The following is a 22,573-nucleotide window of genomic DNA, read 5'->3' on the forward strand; positions in this document are numbered from 1 at the left end:
CTTTCCAATGGTTATTGTGTATCTCTGAGCTTTGGAGCTGTTATAGTTTGAAGGCTTGGGTTATCCGGATTCATTGGGCCTGTTGTAGGCCTCCTATAGTTATATACTTTATAATCTATTCATTTGCTTATGGTCTATAATAATTATTAGTAATAACGATGGGGCAATAGTAAATTGGGGAACACTGAGCCTAGTTTAATGTTTGCATGAGAATAGGGTAGTAAACCTGCTTTAGGAGCCTGTTTTCTTTCAAATATTTGTCACTACTATATGTTAGATATCCTGCCTATAGGTTGATTACTTGTTCAGTTATATTATGTTACTGCATGCAGTAGTGTTTACCGTGAAAATAGTAATAACAATTAAATTTGTTGATGGGACTCTAAAAATACGTGATCTATTTTTATGCTAGTTGTTAAAGCAGTTGAAGCATGATATGTGAAGATAAAAGATGAAATGCGAGCTAAAATGGAATTACAATCGAACCGGGGGGTAAGCTATTCTGTCCTCGGACTGACCGATGAGGGGCCTCGAGGTCAATGCCTGGGCTCGGTCTCGAGCTATCAGGGATAATCGGGAAAGGGATAATGGTTAGGATATAATTAAATGAGGCTCTTTATGGCCAACATCAAGCAATAAATGAAGAACAAGTATGAAGGCAATAAATATGAGCAATAATATCGAGAGAGTAGGTTAGAGAGAAAAGAGAGAGAGAGAGAGTTGTTATTTATCTTATGTAGAATAATTGGAGTAACAACAGTCCTTTACAAAGTGGTAAGGACCCCCTTTATATAGGAGAGGAAATCCAACATAGTACAAAATGCATTAATTGTAAAGGGATGGAGATGGAGCGGCTAGATGCGACACCTTGATACAGGCTCCGGATAGGCCGACTTTGTCTGACTTAGCCGCGTGCCATGAGAATCCCCTATTTTACTCTAGCCTTGATCAATATTCTCTTTGGGTCGGGCCTCGATAAGCTTCGAGAGAGGGAACTCGGTCACATCTTTGAGTCCTCGAGGCCTCAAGGTGTTCTTCTGAGGTGACTTAATAGCAAGAAATTCGACCCTCTGATTTTTCCGCATACAGATAGTCTCCGCATTTCCTAGAATGAAGCGATGGGAAACGATTCTGATACCCAACTTCCCGGGCTTCTCGTGACGATTTTATGCCGATGACGCAAAGTGTTGCATGAGTTTTCACGATAACTAGGACATCCCATGGACTTGTCCTTTCGACGCCATTCAATGCGCTGTCGATTCCCATTCTTCAAAGTGACAATACCACCGTCGATTCGATTCTTTAAGAACGCATTAATTGTATCTATCAGTCAGTATTCCAAAGGCATTGATGGTGGTGTAATTATCTCCCATAAATGGGGGTATTGTGGCGTTATCTCTCAATCTAAGTACCGTTTTTCACTCATTCATTTATTTCTTCTCATATCTTTCTTTATTGCTAATCACCATGTTTGGAGTTCACGACTTTAAGGTTGTTTGGCAGCATTCCCATCAACTTTGCGGTGGCCTCCTACCTAATTTTCCCCATGCCGAGCGAGATCATAGCATCTTGTCGATGGTGTTGTTATTGTTACGCTTACTACTGCTGTCCTTATTGGCTCAAGATGATGATACGGGGGTGACTGGAGTCATCCGATCAAAAAGGGCATTTGGACTCTACACCGTTGCTCGGGAGAGTATTCGGACTATACACCACTGCTCACTCTCCTACCCTGGCCTGGTGTGGCACTTCATCCCTTGGGTTTTTTCTCCCACGGGATAAAATGGCACAATAAGCCTTTGAGGCTGGGGCTCGCCGAATCTTCTACCTTTGGCTTCGGTGGGCTATATCTCTTTTTTCTGCCTCTTCTGCATCCCCCCTTTCCTCTTCTTCATCTTCTCCCTCAGCGATGTTATTACGTGGGATCGAGCTGGGAACCTAAAGGAGGTGGACATCGAAGGGGTTTCCTTCGAGGATGCGAGCTTGAGAAGGTGGTGCTCGGAGATGCTTCTACCGGAGATGAACCTTCGAGGGTAGACTGGGTCCTTAGGCTTTTACCATGGGTGTGAACCGCTTCACTTCTTTGTTCCCGTGTAAAGACCCCTTGAGGGCTTTTGTAATCATATGTAAGGACCCCTTCAAGGGCCGTATGTAAGAAAATGTTTATGAATATAAAGATATTTTCTTGACTTCTGACTTTGATACTTGCCATATTCTTGTATATTCTTGTGCAGTTGCGGGGATTCTGAATGTATGCCTCTGTTGACGAAAGTTAATATCTAACTCGGGTGCGAGCATTCTTTATGGTCATTGGTTGATAGAAATGGTTTCTATCCGAGCACACCATTGTTCCTCGGACCAAACCTGAATTGGCCCGATAGACTCGGGCCAATTGAGACCCTCGAGTTACATGGAAATAGCGCACCGAACATTGGAATTTTTGAGAGTGTCCTCCGAGCGATGGTCAGGCAGCTTCAGGCACCTGGAGATTTATTTTGAATTTGATGTATATAACCTTTTAAGGAGTTGCGGATATGTCCCCAATGAGGGGTTTCCCATATTTAAGCGACACCTTGGGGTAGAGCCTTCATGGACGTAGCTTGAACCGCTTATTTTTCCTCTTGAGAGGAACCCTCGAGGTCGGATCCTGCCTTGGAACTGGAGATGTTGTTGTTGGCCTTTTAAAGCCTAGCTTTCTTTTGATGGAGATCCTTGAGGTCGAGTACTACCTCAGAACTCGAATTGACGTCATTGGCCTCCCGGGGCCTAACTTGGGTAGGCGGACCGTTGTTGTTTCCCCACATATATATGGAGTTGCTTCCGCTTCTTAGGAGATCCCATTTTTAGATAGTTATCCTTCCATTTCGGCATCGAGTCATTTGCTACCTTAGTACCAAAGCATTTGTGTAGGTTCCCGCTTCAATTTTATAGTTCCGCCATAGCCATGTCTGCTACTTCAGGGTCTTCTCGGCAAAGAGGGGAGAGTTCCACTCCCAGCACTCAGGATCCGTAGAAATTCACTCGAATGACTATGTCTTCGATAAGAGAGGAGCACCTTGAGCTTGTAAGGAGAGACTACAGATGGAGTGAGGGGGTAGCGTTACAGATGCCTCCCCTGAATGAGGGTATCACGGACTTTGTCGATGGATTCATGAACATGTCCTTGTACCCTTTTGCACTAGGCCCCCTTGATGGGGTCGCGCTCGATTTCTCTTTAAAGTATCGGGTTACTCTGGCGCAGAAACATCCGTCGTTTTGGCAAATAGTGCTAATGATGAGGTTCTTTGCGGAGAATGCAGGGTTTGAATTCACGCTTAGTCATCTTGTCAGGCTGTACCGGTCCTTTCATCATTGAGGTCTGCTAACCTTGCAGTGCTGTTTGTCCTAAGCCTTTTGTTGTTGATGATGAGGAAGATGGAGATCGAGAGTGGATTAGTCTGTTCGTCCGGGTCTGGACGGCTGACGTTATCCCCGTGGAACTTATGTCATTCCTCGAGGAATGGAATTATATGCGTTAGTGGAGCTTCTCGTGCTTTCTCAGACTTGCTCATGGTGGAAACTAGTTTATTAACCGTGTTTCCCCCTTCTCTGCAGCAAATTCATGGGCGCCGGGCGAAGGTCCTGATCTGCCTGGTTGGGTTCGGAAGCTGGCTACCTATTCGACTTGTAACGAGCACATGTGGCAAGCTGTATGCCACGGAAGATGGGTTGCAAAACATCATGGTATGTGTATGTACTGCTTTTTCCCTATCTCCCATACATTTGGGAAGATATTTTCCCCTTTTCATGCATTAATCTTGCCATCTAGGTGTCGGAGGATATCTAAGGGAAAGGCTGTGCTCCTCCAGAGAGGGGGAGGGGTTTCCAGCTTTCGAGCTAAAGGACGACAATGATAAACGTGATATGCCTTTGCAGTGCGATGGCGCTCACAACAGGGCAAAACAGGCCCGAGTCCTTGATGAGGAAACATCGTCCGAGCTTATTGCACCCGAAGTTTTCGGTCCTGGGAGGTGGTTCCTCCGAGCGATCGTGCTTTGACTAGGGTTGATTCTTTGGGGCCGAGGGGACTGGGTTAACAGAGGTGTGCTCGGCCTTCAAAGAAGTTCGCCGACTTCACTTTGCGGTGAGCTTTGGCATAGGCCTTTCGAATCTCGCGTCTTCCCTTCCCGATCGAGTTTTTCTTTTGCATGCCTTTGACAGGCTTAGGTATGAGCTGCTTCGTCATAGGGATAGGTTTCGGAAAGCTCTAGATGAGGGTAGGTCCCTTGGGATCCTTTGCGAGGAGAAAGAAGTTGAGTTGACACACTGGTGATATGAGGCGTATCAGAGCTCGAATTACAAGAGCTATTTAATGGAGCAGGTAACTTCCCGTCCCCAGAGTATGCATTTTGCTTTTTAACTTTTCAGGTTAACTCTTCACATATCCTAGCTGTAGAAAAAGATAGAGGCCCTGGTATGCCTTAGGGGTGAAGCCTTCCGAATTAGGAATGACTGTGTCGAGCTAAGAGCTCAGGCACATGTTCAAGGTTTAGAGGAGAAGGGTGCCTTGGCTAAAGTTCCTGCCTTCGAGGTCCAACTCCACTTAGCTCGTGATAATGCGTCAGTTCAAGCAGATATGATTATGAAGCTCGAATCCAAACTTTCGAAGGTCAGGGCCGAGATCGTTGATGCTCAGACCGAAGCCGCACTAAGACGGGCTAAGGCTGATCAGGAGATGGCGATTTATTTGAAGGATGCTACCACTGCCCAAGCCAAGTTGAAGAGGATCCTCGATCATGAAGAGAGGATCAAAGAATATGCACGTGGTAGATCCCGAAGAAAGGTTCTCTAGGAGATGGTGCCAGGGGTTTTGTTCTCCTGGAAGAGTTGGCGCGAGCGACGGTGGACCAGCGTGATGCTCGGTCACTTCTGTCCAACGCTAAGGAAAGTGAAGATGAGGCTGGTAAGCCGTAGAACTTAGGGGCGGGGCATAGACTTTGCCATTTTGTAAGTGATATCTTTAGAGAATGTTTGTAGATGGAGAATGCACGTTTTCACGTATGTAAATAAAAGAAAACTTGAGGCTTTAGTTCTTCTATGCCCCTTTCTGCTTCGCTTCTAACCAGGTGGACTGGTTCCAGAGTTGGTGAGAATCCTTAGATTTGGGATATGGCTCTAGGGCCTATTAGTCAGGCCTGGAGCTCTTACGCGCTTGGTCGATGCGACCTTTAGTGTAAGCTGTCATTAGAGCTCTTACGCTTTTTCTCAACTGTTTTGGGTTTAGTCTCCAAGTGGGGCTTTGACTTGAGCTCATTTGACCCTCAAGCTTTTGTGTCTGCATGGGCGGGTGACAATGGATCTTTCGCCTTGCCCTTGGGCATTTGTATTTTAACTATTTTGGGTTCAATCTCCGTGTCGGGTTTTGACGAGCACAATTGACCCTCAAGTTCTGTATTTGCGTGGGCTGGCGACAACGGCTCTTACGCCTTGGGTCGAAGCGACCTTTCCTATGCACTACCCTAAGACTTGTTAAGCTGGTGACAATGGCTCTTACGCTTTGCCCTTAGGCATGTATAGTTAACTATTTTGGATCCGGTCTCTGAATCATGTTACGACTTGAGCTCATTTTGACCCTTAAGCATTCAAATTTTAAGCTAGCAACAATGGCTCTTACGCTTTTGGTCGTTGTGACCTTTTAGTGTGTGGCCCTGAGGCTCATTAGGCTGGCGATAATGGCTCTTACATTTTGCCCTTATGCATATGTAGGCTTTGTTTTCCACTCGTTAAGGACGTTTTGAAGTGATTTTGCCTGACCCGTCATCGGTTCAGGAAGAACCTTGATTTCAAGTCATTTGCGGTGATATTTGAGCACCTGGGAAGGTTTAGCTCATAGGCTGAGTAGCTCGAATCCTTGTGATTTCGAGCTGAAATAGACGAAGCTCTTTTGCCTGTCGAGGGTAGACTGTTTAGCCAATTCTTTCAAAGTAGATTCGAAGTAATGGCCTATGATTTTGTAGCGATGGTTGAGCATCCCCGAGTCGCATTAATTCGGCTGGTACAACCTTATGACCGTAGTCATTTGTGTTTGGCCAGAGCTATTTTTTGGTCCCGAGTATAGTAGTTTAGGTGTCTACATCGAGGATATGCCCTTTCAGGAGTCATACAAATGCGACATGTAGCCTAAACTTCGGTATTGAATTTATGCCTGTAGTAAGGTCTTACACAATTTTCATGCCTTTTGAGGTCTTATAGTTTTGTCGATACTTGGTACAAGTATGATTCATGCCTTGCTTGAGGTCTTACAGTTTTGTTATACTTGGTACAAGTATAATTCATGCCTTTCTTGAGATCTTATAGATTTGTTGATACTTGGTACAAGTATGATTCATGCCTTGTTTGAGGTCTAACAATTTTCGTTAAATGGCGATTGGCGACAGTCTCCGAGTCATCGACTTCGCTTAGGCTCAGGGGCCATTACTCATGAGCTCAGAATTGCCTTATTGAGGGCTTATGATTTTGGAGATTCCGACCTTGAGTCATGCGTTTTCTGAGCTTGCGATGCCAGTCTCAGAGTGTTTGGGACATTTTTCCCTTTTGGAGATGTTTCGTGATTTCCATGCTGCCTCATTGAGGGCTTATGATTTTGGAGTTCCGACCCTAAGGCCATGCGGGTGTCAAGTTATTGACGCTAGTCTCCAGTGCTTCGGGGCATTCTCGATGGAGGGATCCTTGCTGTGAAAATGCTGAATTTCCTTTGGAGTACGAGATGTTTTGGCGAAATATATTCTTTGATTGTTGGGCATATGTACATGTTGTTTTGTTTCCGTGAGCTCGGCTTATACAGACACGGTTCATTTGATCATTTGGCCCTGTACATCATTTCTTATTGGAACCTTGTTTGTCGTTCCCCGGTTCTTTCGAGTGGATGACCTCTCAAGGGGGTGCCCTTCAATATTCGGGGTTGATTGCAAAAGAAGCTTTGTACACTTATCGCATCCTCCTTAGGTAGCGCGTGAATTGTTGCCTCATTAAAGAACCTTGCAGGCGGAACCCTCTTCTGGATAAATGCTTGGTCGAAGGAAAAAAGTGCAACGGATGCCTTTAAGGCCTTGAGATCTTCGGGTTGGGTTAGCACTTTCAACCGCCCTGATCGGGAACCTGCATATAGGTTAGTGTAAAATAAAGAAAAAGGGAGGTGGCCTTACCTAATCATGGGATGCGCCAGTGATGTTCCGAGGTCTGATGTGTCCCTATTGTTTATAGCAAGCACTCAGTACAGTCCTCTGTTGTGTTTAATAGGGCTTAACCGAAGACTTAGTTCGATTATCCTTTGGCTCTTTCGAGAGCGGAGATATTCGTATTGGCGCTATGTTACGTACTACAAACACTTCCCTTGCTGCATGTTATTCCCCGTAGTGGTTTTAACCCTATCCTTTGTCGGAAATTTCATCATTTGGTAGAGGGTGGATGGTGCCGCTCTCATGCGGTGTATCCTTGGTCATTACGAATAAGGCGTTATATTTCATGTCTCCTTCAATGATGTGGAATTTGTCATTTTGGGTCGTGTCGGCCACACTGACTGGGAGAGCGATTTTTCCTTTCATTGTTTCGATCGCCGTGTTAAATCTGTTAAGGACTAGAGTGGCAGGAATGATTTGGTCTAGCAGTCCGAGCTACTCTATTGGCCTCGACCTGATAGTGTTGGCCGAGCTACCTGGATTCATGAGAGCATGTTTTATTTGAAATGGATTAACGAGGAAAGAGGTTACTAGTGCATCGTTATGAGGTTGGGACGAGGTTTCAGAGTCCTCTACACTGAACGTGAGAGCATCTTTGGGTACGTATCCCCTAGTTCATTTTTCTTTGGTGATAGATACATCTGTCCTCCTCATCACAGGTTCTTGGGGAGTGTCGACACTCCTCCAATATCATGCGGATAACATGTCGTGGCTCATTTACTTAGTTCTTCTTGACCGCCTCTCTATCTCGGAACTAAATATTTGCCCGATAACTCGAAAATTCTCGGCGGTAACTTTTATTGAGTATCCTGGCTATTTCCTTTCGGAGTTGGTGGCAATCTTCTCTCCTATGGCTATGTGTATTATGAAGTTTACATACTAAGTTGTGATTCCTCTCGGAAGGATCTGACTGAATAGGCTCGGGCCATTTGGTGTTCCTGTTTTGTTGATGGTGTGCACGATGTCTAATACATCGACATTGGAGTTGTATTCTGATAGGCGAGGTGCCACCATTTGCCCCGTGTCCCTGTCGAATCCGCCTCTGTTGATGAGTCCCTGAGGGTTCTGTCCTCAGTTCACCAAACGATCGTTGCGAGGTGGATTACATCTCGGGGAATTCCTCCTATCATCGGTGTACGACTGATACCTCTCTTTGTTTGGTTTTGACTCCTTCGCCAGGAGTTTGCTCGGATATACTGAGCCAGAGGGGGCTCCCATTTGGCCATCCTTAACCCTGATCTTTGACTGATACCGGTTGCGGACATCCGACCAAGTTGCGGTGAGGTACACAATCAGATTTTTTTAGCTGCCTTGAGGCCACTAAGCTTTGCTCATTCAGGCCTTGAGTGAAGGCCCGCACTGCCCAGTCGTCGGAGACCGGGGGTAGTCCCATTCGTTCCGTTTGTAAGCAAGATACGAATTCTCGCAACATTTTTTTCTCCCTCTGCTTAATCTTGAATACATCGGACTTCCTTGTTGCACTTTGATGGCACCGACGTGTGTCTTTATGAAGGAGTTTGCTAGCATGGCAAGCGAGTCTATGGAGTTGGGAGCTAGGTTGTGATCCATGTCATGGCCCATTTTGAAAGTGTTTCTCCAAACTTATTTAGTAAGACAGACTCGATCTCGTCATGTTTTATTTCGTTACCCTTTATTCCGCACGTATAGGCAGTGACATGTTCATTGGAATCTGAGGTCCCATTGTATTTTGGGAGTTCTGGCATTCTGAACTTTTTTGGAATGGGTTTTGGAGCCGCTTCCTCTGGGAATGGCCGTTGTACGAACTTCTTTGAGTCTACACCCTTCAGGACCAAGGGTGCGCCCGAGATTTGGTTGACTCTGAAGTTGTAGGTTTCGATCTTCTTGTCGTTAGCTGCTATCTTTTTCTCGCCCGACTCGATCCTTTTGGTGAGGTCCTCCAGAATTTTTACGATGGCATGATCGTCTATCGATCTATTGTTGCTCGATCTCTCCGGTACCTGTTTGGCTAGGGGAGTAGTTTCTGGTGCTACTGTGCTGGGAGTCTTTGGGTGGCTTTGCAGCTGTGCAATAGCCAACTGTTGTGCCTGCAACATTTCAAAAATATCATGAAGGCTAACTTCCTGTTCTTCCCGAGCTGGGATTTTTTGGGCTTCCTGTTGGTCGCCATATTGTATGCTCCTATCGGAGTGTGAGGTTTCGTCGACCTGTTATGCGTCTTGCGAACCCGTGCCCGCTGGAATCAGTCCAGGTGCGTTACCGAGTTTCTGTGGTGGCGCGCCAATAATTGGAACAACCACACCGTTTTCTCTGTGGTTTTCAAGGTTGTCGTTCTCAACTATGTTCACTGAGCCAGACATTTTGACCTGAAATCGAAGATCTTGGACAAGAAAAAGAGTGAAAGATAACTTGCATTGTACAACGAAACCAGCAAGAAAATAATCACTATTATTTTTAGCCCTACGGTGGGTGCCAAACTATTTACCATGAAAATGGTAATAACAATTAAATTTGTTGATGGGATAAATACGTGATTTATTTTTATGCTAGTTGTTAAAGCAGTTGATGCTAGATATGTGAAGATAAAAGATGAAATGCGAGCCAAAATGGAATTACAATCGAACCAGAGGTTCATTCTAGCCTCAGACTGACCGATGAGGGCACTCGAGGTTGATGCCTGGGCTCGGGCTCGAGCTATCGGGGATAATCGAGAAAGGGCTAATGGTTAGGATATAATTAAAGGAGGCTCTTTATGGCCAGCAGCAAGCAATAAATGAAGAACAAGTATAAAGTTATAAATATGCGCAATAATACCGAGAGAGTAGGTTAGAGAGAAAAGAGAGAAAGAGAGTTGTTATTTATCTTGTATAGAATAATTGGAGTAACAACATCCCTTTACAAAGTGGTAAGGACCTACTTTATATAGGAGGGGAAATTCAACATAGTACAAAATGCATTAATTGTAAAGGGATGGAGATGGGACGGCTAGATACGACACCTTGATACTGGCTCCGGACAGACCGGCTTTGTCAGACTTAGCCGCGTGCCTTGGGAATCCCCTATTTTACTCTAGGCTCGATCAATAGTCTTTTTAGTTCGGGCCTCGATGAGCTTCGAGGGAGGGAACTCGGTCACAACTTCGCGCCCTCGAGGCCTCGAGGTGTTCTTCTGAAGTGACTTAATAGCAAGAAATTGGACCCTCTGATTTCGCCGCATACAAGTAGATAACATGCCTATAGGTATTTGTTTCAATACATTCCGTTACTATGTACAGTAGAGAACATGCCTATAGGATCAAAAGAGTTATGAATATCCTATCAAGATTCACTACTGCATTAAAATCATGACCACAAAGTTTCAAAATCAGTTCTACATTTAAAAATCACGCCTATAAAGTATTAAATCACTTCTGCGTTCAGATGCCATATCTATAGGAAATTTCAGAATCATTTTTGCATTTAGATAACATGTCTATAGGAAATTTCAGAATCATTTATGCATTTAGGTACCATGTCAAAATGAAACTTCAAAATCATTTATGCATACCATGCCTATAAGTTCTTAAAATCATATCCTCTACACTTAGATATCATGCTTGTAGGGTCTAAAAGATAAAAATTAGCCTGCTAAAACTAGTAACTGTTTACAGCTTAGATACTCGGTTTATAAAATTTTGTCTGGCTATCACATAGGCAATCTTGTACATTAATTAGATTCGGGGTTTAAAATTGCAATTTTCCTGCTGCTTGTAATATGCCCAGATTCAGGAAGTAATAAAATCAGTAGGAGAATTGATTAGGTATTCAGTACCTCGCCTTAATGAAACTGCTTCATATTTTGTGCTCATCTAGATATCCTACTATAGGACATTAAATCATTTAAAACTGTTTGTTTGAGGCGTGCAATTGTTTGCTTATTTGTGGAGGTAAATATGAGCCCCTTAATTGCATCTTTATGTGATAGTCCTATTTGACTTTTTGTTTGTCGCTTAGTTTCTCCTTCTAAAACAACATAAGTGAGTCTAGAACTTCCTTAATAAAGCTCCTAAACACCTCCAGGGCCACATGCAAGGGACGGGTAATGCACGCATAAGGTACATACTGGATTTTATTACAATGCTTAGGTAGTAATAATTAATGGGAGGGTAATCGAGTAGTAAAGGATATGATGACCTGTGCGCTAATGGTACGCGTAACACCTCTATTTGAGGAAAGTTTACCGAGTATTGCACAAAAGTGATCCTATAGGCTAAAAAACCTAAGGACCCCATTTACTTCTTGTTTTAAGAGTAATATCTATTTGTTTAAATTGCTTATAAGACTAATTTGATTAAATTGAGTTTGGCCGGGACCCACCGTTGTGGACCTCGAGCGGTGCCTAACACCTTCCCCTCAAGGTAAGTTCGGGCCCTTACCCAATCTCTGTTAATGCAAACCGGTTTGAGTTATTTGCTTTAGGTGTCCTAACGTACCTTAAATCCGTTAGGTGCAGACTATTCAAACTCCATACCCCTTCCCAAAAGGAAATGAGTTGTCCCAAAAAATGTAAAAACTCGGACACTGTGAGGAAAAAAGTGGGTGCAACATATAGTGATACATGCATCTTCGTGCATTTACCACCGTGCTATGGCCGGTCAGGCAGTTACCACAGGTTTGGCAGTTATGTATCATTATTTACCATCGGTTGGACAGTCATGCATATTCATTTACCACCGAGCTACGACCGGTCGGTCTGTCACGACCCATGTTCTCCCTGCGTGAACTGTCATGACGGCACCTAGTCTCTACAACTAGGTAAGCCTAACAATTTTCAGAGAAAGGAATTTAAAAGTACAACTAGCCATCCAATAGGTAAATATAGATAATGTGTTTAAAATGTCGCTCGACATATACAATAATAACACTCTCGACCAATAATGACACTCCCAAAACCCGAAATCTCATGAATCACAAACTAGAGGAAATACATAGTATTTTAACTCCAGAAGTCTAAACAAAAGTAATTACATAAGGTCTATAGCTAAAAGGGTAAATAGAGAGGGACTTCTCGGTCCGCGGACGCGGCAGATATACCTTGAAGTCTCTAAAAATTGCCTTGCCTCACTGGTGGTATGGCTGAGTAGAAGAACCTAGATCTGCACATGAAAAATATGTGCATGAAAGGGCATGAGTACACCATAGCGGTACCCAATATGTGCCAAGTCTAACCTCAATTAGGTAATGACAAGGAAGGTCAGGGCCATACTGGTTATATATATATATATATATATAACTAGATAAAACAGTATAAAATGTGATAGTATATTAAAATACTAACAGTCGATAAAGAAGGAAATCACAGAAAGAAATAACTCAAAACATAAAGATAGCAATAGGGGATCTCCTAGGAAATTGTCCCATAGTTCCAAACGTAAATATGCATAGGATCTCCCGGGGTATCATCCCGTAGTCCGAATCATAAATATGCAATCGAATCTCTCAGAATACCGATCCGTACTCCCAAAGTAAATACCCAGTATAGGGGGATCTCCCAGGATATCGTCCCATAGTCCAAATTGTAAAGTGTAGGGGGATATCCCGAAATATCGATCCGTAGTCCCAAAGTAAACACACAACAGTCTTAAAAAAGAAATCTATAGCTCTATTCGAGAATAAACAGGAATTTCTACTCTAAACATTCTGCAGAGAATCCAAGTAAGCAGTTAAAGCAGATACGACAGTTAAGTCATTGTTTACCATGAAAATGGTAATAACAATTAAATTTGTTTATGAGACTCTAAAAATACATGATCTAATTTTATGTTGGTTGCTAAGCAGTGGATTCTATGTATGCGAGGCTTAGAAACCAAATGAGAGTTAAGGATAGGGCGATAATCTAACCATTAGGTTAGTTATCGGGGCCTCGAGGTCGATTCCAAAGCTCGACTGAGAGCTATCGAAGGCAGTCGAAATGTGGATAATAGTTATAATGAAATTAACGGAGGCTCTTTATGACCAATGATAAGAAATAAATGATGAATAAATATGAAGATAATAAATGAAAGCAATAATATCAAGAGAATATGTTAGAGAGCAAGTAGAAAGTTCTTGTATATTTCATGTGGAGCAACTGAAGAAACAGAGGCTTATAAAATGATAAGGATCCCCTTTATATAGGAGGGGAATCCCAACATAGTACAAAATACATTAATGATAAAGAAACGGAGATGGGACAGCTAGAAGACATCCTGACTAAGGGCTAGGGTAGTCCTGTCAGTCCTAGCCATATGCCTTGGGAACTCCCCCATTTCTACCCTGGTCGAGGTCAATGTTGTCCCAATATCGGGCCTCAACGAACCCCGAGGGAGGAGATTTGAACATAACCTTGTAGCCTTGAGACTTCGAGATGGTTTTCTGAGGTGCCTCGATATAGAGAAATTGGGCTTCCCGATTTCACCATATACAAATAGTCCCCGCGTTTCTTAGAGAAGAGTGATGAGAAATGTTTATGAGCTTTTAACCTGAGGGTGTCATCGTTGTGACGTCAGCCTATCAGAGCATTAAATTCCATGCCCAAAAAATCGCGAAAGGGTCGCCGTCAAATGCGAATATCGAGAAGCCCACAACCCACTACCAGTTCGTCCCTTCCACTTCCCACACAGTTCCTATAAAGACACCAAATTGTTGGATAACTTTCACTTTCCCAACTTCTTCAAATTTGCAAATCCATACCCATCCCTAATTGCATCTTTCTTCTTGGTTTCTCAAGGAAATTTCACCATCATCATGGCTAGAACCTCCATAACGGTTCCTCGGAAAGACGAGGCTGCCTTTTCATCTCGGAAATCTAAAGGGAAACCCAAAGTGATACCTACTTTGGAACAATGTACTCCCTCCAGGCTTGATATGTCGAAGGACTTTACCATCGATACCACTTCATCCATACCGGGCCAATGTGAACACGTGTCCCGATACATTTGTGTCGTGGCCAACATAGAGACGGTGAAGACAGACTGCCAATAAAACAAGGTAGTGGAGGTGGAGATTCCAAGACTTGATGAAAATATAACGGATCACAAGGCTGGTTTCCTTCATGTATATATTTACCCGTTCACTTTGGGTCTTATCAATTCTTCTGAATCCTCTCCCCCGGAGATAGATCCGGTTATCCTTGGTTTTTGTGACAAATATCAAGTGGTGCTCAGTCAAATTTTTCCTTCTTACTAAAGTATAGTCTTGATGCTTCACCATTTCACTGAAGGGGTTGTGGGCGAGACATTTACCCTAACCATTTGATTAGGTTGTACAGCCCTCGATTTTATCGAGGTTGGATTACTCTGCAATGTTGATCTACCCGGTCTCATGCCGTTGATGATGAAGAGAATGAAGACCGAGGATGGATGAGCCGATTCATTCGAGCTCGGACGATTGATATCATTCCTGGAGAGTTTCTCCCTTCTTCTGAAGCGGAATTTCACACGTAAGTGTCATACTTGTATTTTTATCACTTTGTCTAGCGGCGGGCTCTATAACGACATTTTTCTGCATATATATTTTTTGTAGCGACTCCTTGGTTGCCGAACAAGGTCCCGAATTTGGCCGAGTGGTCTTGTATGCTAGCTGCTTGTTAGACCTATGATAAGTGTAGGTGGCGAGTCCTATCCAAGGGGAGATGGAGGGAAAGCATCATGGTAGGCGTGTGGTGGCTTATTTCCCCAGAATGGTACCTTCTCTTTTTAGCATACTAACTTAGCTGTCACAGGTATTGGCGATTTTTCCCAGATAAGGCCATGTCCTCTAGAGGAGGAGGAGAGACTGCCGACCTTGGGGTCGAGGGTCGATGATAAACGAAAAGAATCTCCGGTGTGTGAGGAGGCTCGCAGCGGGGCGAGTCCTTCTCACCGGATCAAGAAAGGTGATTTGACTGACCATTCAGTTTTCGAGGCTTCCATTCTCGAAAGAACATTCCCGCTTCTGGTGATGGCTCTTCAAATAGTGAGTAGCACGTGGTGACTTCTTCTTCTCCTAACAAAGGTGATTCGGGGGAAGCTAAGCCGTCAGACATTCGCTCGGATTTTGGTGAGGCTTAGCGGCTCGACTTTATGGTAAGTTTGGTAGCCAGCATAGGACTATTCCGGTTTCACACTCTTCCTTTCTCATTGAATTTTCTTTCGAAGGCCTTTGCAGGCTCAAATCCGAGCTACTTCGCTATGAGGCTCGGTTGCGGAAGGCTTCGGATAGGGAGAAATCCCTTAAGATTCTTTGTGTGAAAAAAGAAAGTGGGTTGGTATCCCTGCGGTGTGAGGCGAAATGATGCCAGAGCCGTGAGAGCTGCCTAGAGAGACAGGTATCTTGTATTTCATGTTGACGTATGCTCCTTCTTTCATATGCCCGTTCCCGGCACCTGCCATGAATCAGGGCCACAGACAACCATCCGGGAGCCTCTACGGGCCTGGTATACCCAAGCAGGCTCCCAACAAAGAAACTAATGCCAAACAGATGTGGGTACCATCCATGCGCCGCGAATGGGAGGAACACCACAAGATGAAACCTACCTCGCAATGGTAGGGAAATAGTTCGAGGGCAACATCCTCAAGGAACCTTCAGTGGAATCGTATCTGACGAGGCACAACCAGCAAAGAAACCCCGCTCAGTGGAGTACCATTTCAACATTGCTATACTAAATATCATGGTCACCGTAAAAGAAACCAGGGACGCCGAACAGCTTAGGACTATTCGACCAAGACCCTTTCAAAGGAACCACAACCCGGCGCAGGGATCGAAGGGCGCACGCGGCCACAGGGTCAATTAAGGAGGATGAAGCGAACAAACCATGACGTATTACCAGGATAGTGAAGGAGCTACGACACCCTCCGGTGACTCATAAAATGGGAAGTAAAATTGTTCGCCGTTCGGAAAAAATGGGTCTAGGGAAATATTTCAGAGGATACCCTTACACCCAGGGAAAAGGGCACCGAGACTCCGCCCTAGCATCACACTGACGCATTGGTAACCCTCTCCCTCATTTGATCTATATTAAATAAAACATGTGTTCATGAATTCAGGTGGTTTGGTCACATGCAACAATGATGTCAGACCAAAGTTAGTGGGGCGGTCCGAACTAACGGACCAAATCGCCCCGCATCCCGAATCCTTGGCGAATTCCAAATGAAAAATCGCCACAAAGACCATTCTTTTGATATAGCCATCTGAGCTCGGGCCGGGACGTCGAGCTCTGTACCATCGGAGGAGACGCAAAGCATGGGCGTCTTATTCAGACGACTGCTAACACACCACCCGGAGACACTGTCAGCCCCATTTCGCCAAAATCATAAAACCCCTTGCAAAGGGCAGAACTAAAATAAGTCGACAAAAAGAAATACGCGACAAGAGGAAATTCTTCGCCATCTGGCGCGTCGCCGGCATCAATGCCCCCACCCTCGGAGGGATCAAAGGGTAAGAAAAACACATCTTCGACCAAGCCTGACAAGACACAGCGGGGGGCTGTATCAAGACTCATGCCTCGAAAAAGTAGGAACATACTTCAAAATGTTGCTTATGCATCCCGCGGTGAGGAAGAACTGATTTACTCCCTTGTTATTTTTTCACTAACCTGTATACAGACAACTGGTCAGGAAATTCAAAGGATTTGTACCCAGAGATCCCTAGGCTCTAAAAAAGGGCCCATCGTGCTTTTTGCCCTCAATCAGACTTCCGCCCCGAAGAGGGCCTCGTCAGCAAGATTATTAGCAAAGTAGTGTACCCCCAGAGGATAATCCAATAAGATCGTTGGCGTTCTCCTACAGTCCAACAACGAGGTGTGATCTTCTTCTAAGGGCACCGTCCCCTTGGGAGGACCTGGAAACGATAGACTAAGTCTCGATAAGGAATTTTGTACCAGATCGAATGGTCCAAGAAGCCGAGCCTGCACTAGCCGAGCTCACGACAATGGAATAATGCATGTCTACACCAAGAAATAAAAGGATATCTTTTCAACATCTTATTCTCCAAACAAGGAAATCTCAAGTATACCCCCGACAGGGGCCCCTCCACCAAATGCATCCCGAAGTACTCGGAGACATAACGTCAACAATTTGGCACTGGCACGACCCCAGGGTCGGAACTCCGAGCTCATAAATCCCCTATACATCAACTATGAGCTCACGAAAAGCGGTCTTCAAGATTAAACAAATTCGATGACTCGGAGATTATCGTTCATCGCCAATCTCCATGCATTGGGAAACTCAAAACTGTAAGACCCCGAGCGGGCAGACTCGGCGTAACCAAATCTATTCTACATTACAATGAAAACTGTAAGACCTCAACAGGCATGACAAACTGTAAGACCTCGATAGGCATGAGAATCCCAAAGTTTAGGCTACACGTCGCATTTGTAAGAATCCCGAAAGGGCATACCCTCAGTGTAGATGCCTAAACTGTCACTTGGGATCAAAAATGACTACGGACAAACACATATGGTTGTGGTCAAACAGTTGATACAACCAAACAAACACGACTCGGGGACGCCCGATTGTCGCTAAACAAAAATCGCAGGCCACTACTTCCAATATACTTCGGAAAGAACCGGTTAAAATAGGCTTCCCTCAACAGGCAAAAACGAGCTTTGACCATGTCAGCTCCAAATCACAAGGCTTCGGCCTAATCAGTCTACGAGCTATGAACATTTCAAGGTGCTCGAAACATCGCCGATAATGACTTGAAATCGAGGTTTTTCCAGAACTGACGACAGGTCAGGCAAAAATCTTTCAAAAGACCTTAACAAGCGGAAAACAAAGCCTACAAAAAGCCCACAGGCAAAAGCAGCATAAGAGCCATTGTCGCCAGCTAAGGAAGCCTTCGGGCCACATATTAAAAGGTCATTACGACCAAAAAGCGTAAGAGCCATTGTTGGCAGCTAATAAACTTACAACTTGAGGATCAAAATGAGCTCGAATCATAACCCAATTCGGAAACCGGATCCAAAATAGTTAACTATGCAAGCCTCCAGGCCACATATTGAAAGGTCTCAACGACCAAAACAACGTAAGACGCATTATCGCCAGTCTAAAAATAATTAAGGGTCAATTAAAGCTCGAACCGCAAAGCGACTCGGAGACTGGACCCGAAATAGTTAAACTACCACTATCAACCAGCCAAGTGGGCCACCGAGCCACGCACCTATAAGGTCACTTGGCCCGAAGCACAAAAGGCCATCGTCTCCCACCCATGCAGGCAAGAAAGAACTTTAGGGTTGATTAAACCTCGGATCGCAATGCGACTGGGAGATTGGACCCAAAATAGTTGAAACAACCAAACACCTAAGGATAGGAAATAAAAACCATCATCGCCATCCCGAACAATCGCTAAACTCAAGGGTAAATTAAGCTCGAGTCGGATCCCGACTCGGATATAGAACCTGAAGACGGTTAAAGCATTCAATCCTAAGGGCAAATCCGGGATCAAATCGACCTAATTGAAACTCCAACAAGCAGATATACAGAAGATACAAGTTGTGGGGTTTCCCTTCTTATTGCTACATATTGATGACGAAGCGCAACCTCAGCCTGCATCTTATTTCCTTTTTCATGTATTCCTTGACCCCGGGGCCAACAATCTCTCCTCCACCCTCAAGGGATCAGACCTCGCTTCGAAAAGACTCCCGGCACCTGCAGTAGATAAATCAGATGAGCCAGCAAGAAGGAAGCTGCCCCTTAGGGGGGCAAGATGCCAGACACCTACCGTGATGCTTCGCCTCCCATCTCCCTTTTGATAGATCTCGCCACCGATGCCTATCGTAGGCCGAGCAAGCTACCAGCTTACGAGACCATTCAGCTAAACAAAGAATAGAAAGATATCATTACGGGGCCAACCCCATGCTGAGTTAAAAGACAGTTCAAACCAAGCACTTACGTGTGAGGTTCCATCTCTCAGGAAACGACAAAAATTCTCTTGGGATAACATTGGTCGTTTGGATTCGAACGAACTGATTCATCCATCCGCGGTCCTCATCCTCAACGCCGCTGATCACAGGAGCTCGGGTGGATCTATGCTGAAGAGAAATTAGGCCCTGATAGCGCAATGGCTGATACAACCTCATGAGGTGGCTGAGGGTGAATTCTATCCCGACCCTGTCAGGAAAATATCTCATCGACTATACTATTCTCCAAAGAAAGGGATGAACCTATGCCAACGTTAGTTGATATCTCCTACAGAAATCAATCACGACCTGGTCCGGGGAACCCGGTGCAAGAACGTGAATATACACACTCAATAACCCCTCAACGTATGTCATGATACTCTCCTCGGGGGAAGGTGCTCGCAAAATCACGCCTTCCCCCCATCCGCATTCTTTTCTGATCATCTCAAGGTTTTTCTCCTTCACCGATGAAATAATCCTAGACACATGCTCTCGATGGCCTGGAACATTCGGAGGTCTCGATGGCCTGCTCAGGCTTGATTGATTCCACTTGCTCCTGCCACATCTCCGGCCGGGGGAAGAGCATAGACTCCCACTGCCTGTATCCCAGAGCAGTGGTTTCCAATTGATCAAGTTCTAGATATTATGCCGATGCAGCAAATAGCCCTAGTCCAGCCCGATGGTAGAACAACAATTTCTAATAAGGAGCAACGCAGACTTGAGAGGTACAAAAAGTACCACCCTCATACTTTTAGCGTTTTGGCGACAGAGGATGCTCAGGGGTTTTTTGAGGATTACCACCATATCCTTTATACTATGGGCATACAAGAGTCGAGTGGGGATTCCTTTCACTGCGTTCTAGCTTAGAGGAGCAGCCTGTCAGTGGTGACAGTCTTACGAGTTGGATAGTCCAGCTGAGGCAACTTCACTTACATGGACTCAATTCTCAGATATGTTTTTGAGGGAGTATCTTCCCCGGAGCCTCAGAGATGCATGGCGCACCGAGTTTGAGTAGTTACGCTAGGCTGCTATGGCTGTGTCAGAGTATGAAATTTAGTGATTTGGCTAGACATGCACGGTCCTTGGTTACTAGAGTTCAAGAGAGGGTCCATCATTTTATTGAGGGACTCCATCCCAATATCAAGACTAGCATGGCCTGGGAGTTGGAGATGGATATTTCGTACCAGTAGGTTGTGAATATTGCCAGGAGAGTGGAGGGCATGCTTGCTCGGAAGAAAGAGGAGAGGGAGGCCAAGAGGTCTCGAGAATCTGGAACTTAAACTGGTACTCGTGCCCCAACTACAATTTGACATGGTAGGGGCTATTCAAGTCACTCTGTTCATTCAGCTCTTTCAGCCACCATTGATATTTCGGCTACTCCTAGGCCCCGGGAGCCTTATTATGTACCGCTAGTAACTAGCGTATCTCATGCACAAGGTGCTTTCAGTAGTCAGTCCAGCAGATATGTCCCTATCCAATCACAGCAGCCACGTCCTCTGAGACCTTCTTTTGAGTATGGTGACACTCGCCATATGGTGAGGGATTGCCCTGGACTTAGTAGGGGTGTGCCTCCATACACTTCTCAAGCACCACATGCTCTACGAGTTCCTCAAGCTATGATTATAGCACCAGCTACCACTCCACGTACTTAGCCAGCTTGAGGTGGAGGTCGGGGAGGTAGAGGTCGCCCTAGAAGGGGAGTCCAGGCTAGATATTATGCCATTCTTACCCGTACAGAGGCAGTTGCTTCCGACTTTGTCATTACAAGTATTGTTCTGGCCTGTCATTATTATTCGATCCAAGCTCTACTTATTCCTATGTGTCATCTTATTTTGCCTTGTATTTGGGCATATCTCGTGATTCTTTGAGTTCTCCTATTTATGTATCTACACCTGTGGGAGATTCTATTGTTATTAACCGAGTGCATCGGTCGTGTTTGGTTTTTATTAGTGGTTTTCAGACCAGAGCTAATTTATTACTGCTCAGTATGGTAGATTTTGATATTATCTTGGGCATGGACTGGTTATCGACCCATTATGTTATTCTTGATTGTCACACGAAGACCATGAAGCTGGCTATGCTAGGCCTACCATGGTTAGAATGGTGGATTACCTTAGATTACACTCCCAGTAGAGTTATTTCATTTCTTAAAGCTCAACGAATGGTTAAGAAGGGGTGTGCATATCTAGCTTATGTGAGAGATGTCAGTATGGATACCCCTACAGTTGAGTCAGTTCCATTAGTGAGGGATTTCCCTGATGTGTTTCTAGCTAATCTTCTGGGCATGCCGCCTGACAGAGATATCTACTTTGGTATTGATTTGTTGCTGGGCACTCAGCCCATCTCTATTCCTCCATATCATATGGCCCCTCCTAAGTTAAAGGAACAGTTATAGGAATTGCTTGATAAGGACTTCATTCGGCCTAATGTGTCACCTTGGGGTGCTCCTATCTTGTTTGTAAAGAAAAATGATGGTTTTACGTAAGTGCATTGAATATCGCCGGTTGAACAAAGTTATAGTGAAGAACAATTATCATTTGCCTCGTATTAATGACTTATTAGGTCAGTTATAGGGTGCTAGAGTGTTTTTCAAGGTTGACTTGCGTTTAGGCTATCATTAATTGAAGATTCGGGAGCTAGATAACTTGAAGATTGCTTTCAGGACTCGGTATGGTCATTACGAGTTCCTTGTGATATCATTTGGGCTTACCAACACCTCAGTGGCATTTATGCATTTGATGCACAATGTATTTCGGCCCTATCTTCACGCTTTCATTATCATATTTATTGACGACATTCTAGTGTACTCCTGGAGTCGGGAGGATCATGAGCAGCACCTAAGGACTATTCTTCAGACCTTGAGAGAAAATAAGTTATATGCAAAATTCTCAAAATATGAGTTCTAGTTAGATTAAGTGGCATTTTTGGGTCACGTAGTGTCTAGTGAAGGGACCAAGGTGGATCTGAGGAAGGTGGAAGCAGTGCAGAGTTGGCCCAGACTGTCCTCAGCTACGGCGATCCGGAGCTTTATTGGTTTGGTGGGGTATTACCATTTATTTGTTGAGAGATTTTCATCTATTGTAGCACCTATACCAGGCTAACCTAGAAGGGTGCTCCATTTAAGTGGACGGAAGAGTGTGAGGAGAGCTTCCAGAAGCACAAGACAGCTTTAACTACAGCCCCAATATTGATATTACTTATAGGTTCGGGGTCTTATACTGTCTATTGTGATGCCTTGAGGATTGGCCTTGGAGCGATATTAATGCAGGACGGTAGGGTAATTGCCTACGCATCCAAACAGCTGAAGGTGCATGAGAAGAATTATCCTGTCCATGATCTCGAGTTAACTGCTATTGTTAAAAAATCAAGTTTTAGCGACGGACAAATTCTGTTGCTAAATAGAAAAATTTGCCGCTAATCTCATTTTTTGACGGATCAACAACGGTTTATCAAGAAATTCTGCTAGCTACGAGCATTTTATG

Source organism: Nicotiana tabacum, chromosome 6 (genome assembly GCF_000715075.1).
Source record: "Nicotiana tabacum cultivar K326 chromosome 6, ASM71507v2, whole genome shotgun sequence".
Lineage (NCBI taxonomy): Eukaryota > Viridiplantae > Streptophyta > Magnoliopsida > Solanales > Solanaceae > Nicotiana > Nicotiana tabacum.